Source organism: Tupaia chinensis, unplaced genomic scaffold (assembly GCF_000334495.1).
Source record: "Tupaia chinensis unplaced genomic scaffold, TupChi_1.0 Scaffold000178_1, whole genome shotgun sequence".
Lineage (NCBI taxonomy): Eukaryota > Metazoa > Chordata > Mammalia > Scandentia > Tupaiidae > Tupaia > Tupaia belangeri.
The window spans coordinates 1,983,158-1,985,369 of record NW_006159653.1 but is presented as its reverse complement, the minus strand read 5'-3'; the positions used below and the strand labels follow the sequence as shown (position 1 = coordinate 1,985,369).

At 61.2% G+C, this 2,212-nt stretch overlaps 1 protein-coding gene across 1 annotated transcript in view; it reads right to left on the bottom strand.

Moving 5' to 3' along the window:
• Positions 1-2,212, bottom strand: part of TRAF7 (TNF receptor associated factor 7) — a 19,641-nt gene that overhangs the window by 16,484 nt on the left and 945 nt on the right. The window lies entirely within an intron of this gene.

Genomic DNA, 2,212 nt, shown 5'->3' with positions numbered 1-2,212 from the left:
GTCTGTCTGGCAAGCACACGCGCCCTACAGCAAAAACCTCTCAAAAAAAAAAAATATATATATATCATGGAAACAGGTCCTGGGTCTTCATCCAAAAGCCGAGTATGGGGCCCAATGCCACTCAGACCCCCGAAATGTCTTCTCATCGCTCCGTGTGGCTGATCTCCCTGGCAGAGCTGGGCAGCTGACACAGGTAGCCCAGGCCGGATCTGGCTCTGAAGGCACAAGGGGAGACAGAAGGCAGCCATCGGGCCCGACCCGCTCCACCAGCCGCCCTCATTGCTCCAGCCGGAGCCACCGCAGCGCCAGCCTCCTTCTGGCACCGGAACCTCGACAGGCTCACCCCGGGTTTCTGCAAGGCCACCCACTGCCCTGGTGCTGCTTCCTGCCGGGGCCCCTGTGACCTTCCTCCTCCTCCGTCTGCCCTACCTAGCTGCATGCTTCCCCAGGGTGCAGTCACACCTCTCCCACCCTGGCACTGGCATGCTGGGGGGGCTGGGGGCATCTGGCCAGGGCCCCACCTGTGTGAGCCAGCCAGAGGGCTGAAAAAGGCCTACATGCCTGCCCGCGGGGCAGGTTCAGGGCAGGTCACGTCTACCCCACAGCTCTCATGGCTTCCTGCATACTCTCACCATCCTTCCCACCCCACCAGGTGTCATCACAGAGGCAGTAGAGCACAGTGGTCAGGCCACAGGCAGCAGATGAGACAGACCTGGGTTCACATCCCACCCCTGCCACGTAACAGCTGTGACCGTGGTGCACTGCTTGGCTTCCCGGGCCGTGGATTTCTCCAATACGATAGAAGTGACATGGGACTGAGTGAGACGACACTCCTCTGAGAGCTGGGAAAGGCTGGGAAAGGCTGAGCTGCCGGCCGGGGACACAGCCAGCACGAGCCGAGCCAAGGCTGCTCGCCCTGCTCCTCTGCTTCCTCGCCTGCTGCCACTGGCCTCGAAGCACACCATGCAAAAGGCCAGCCAGACAGCCAACCAGAATCCAGGCTACCTGCACCTCTGACCACTCGGGCCCCTCCTCCCAAGTCCGACTGGCCAAAGGTGCAGAGCCCTGTGCTGGAGAGCAGGACTGAGTCTGCCCCAGAGGGCTGCGAGCCTGGTGGCGAGGCGGGCTCACTGAGTGGGAGCAGCCCATCGGGCTGGGGTCTCTCAGGGCACTTTCCTATGGGTGCTAAAGACCTGGATCTTTTACACCCATTTTCAGAAAGATCTCAACACATGCCACAGTGGAAGTGACTCCCTGGGAACCTCCTAGGTTGGGGCACCTACTCCTGGCCTCTCCCTCCCTACTGGCTATCCCCTTGGTCAGGCTGCCCACATCCCTGTTCCCTGTCAGAGAGACGTGCTGGGTGCCCAGAGAGAATGCAGCTAAAGGATGCAGGACCCTTGGGACACGGCCCACGGAGAAACGTGGGCATCCAGAACAGTGAGAGAGATGAGCAGCAGAGGCAGGGTGTGCACACAGCCCTCAGAGAAGGTGTCTGCGGACGTGAGGGAAGGCCAGTGGGCGGGCAGCCTGCAGGAGGGGGCTGCGTGTGCAAGACAGGTGTCAGGAGGTGAGCAGATGGGCTGGCAGCATGGAGCCCCTGAGCAAGCGCAGCAGCACAGGGAGCGATCTAGCAGGAGCCAGCCCCACACCGGAGACTCAGCCAGCTCAGCTCAAGACCGCCAGCCTGGACAGCCAGGCCCCAGGACTGAGATGGCCCAGCCGCTGCACTCTTCCCTGCTTCCTCGCTGAGCCCAAAGCCCGTCCTCTGCACGTAACCGTAAAGCTCCTTCTTAGACTTCGGGCTGGTCATACCTCTCCTGAGGTGCAAGTGCTTCAACGGCCGGCGTGCAAGCTTCCTAAAACCCCCGCCCCACACTGGCAGACCCTGCTCCGGCTTCATCCGCTTCCTCTCTCCAACTTTCCCTGTTCTCAGCAGGCAGACCCAGCACTTTCTCACAGCAGGCTTCTGCCTCGCAGCGACGTCTCAGCGATGCGGGGCTATAAGTGGGGTCTTTGACTAACTGTACAACTCCACGGAGCCATGGGGCAACCGCAGCACCGCTGTCAGCACCGCTTCTTTTCCATAACTCCCATTACCAGTCCCTATGAATCTGTCTAAGGCCGGCAGCCCTCTTCTCCAGACCTGTGGTGGCGGGGAGGGGGGTGTCCCCAGGAGACATTTACCTACGTCTGGGAACGCTTTTGCTGT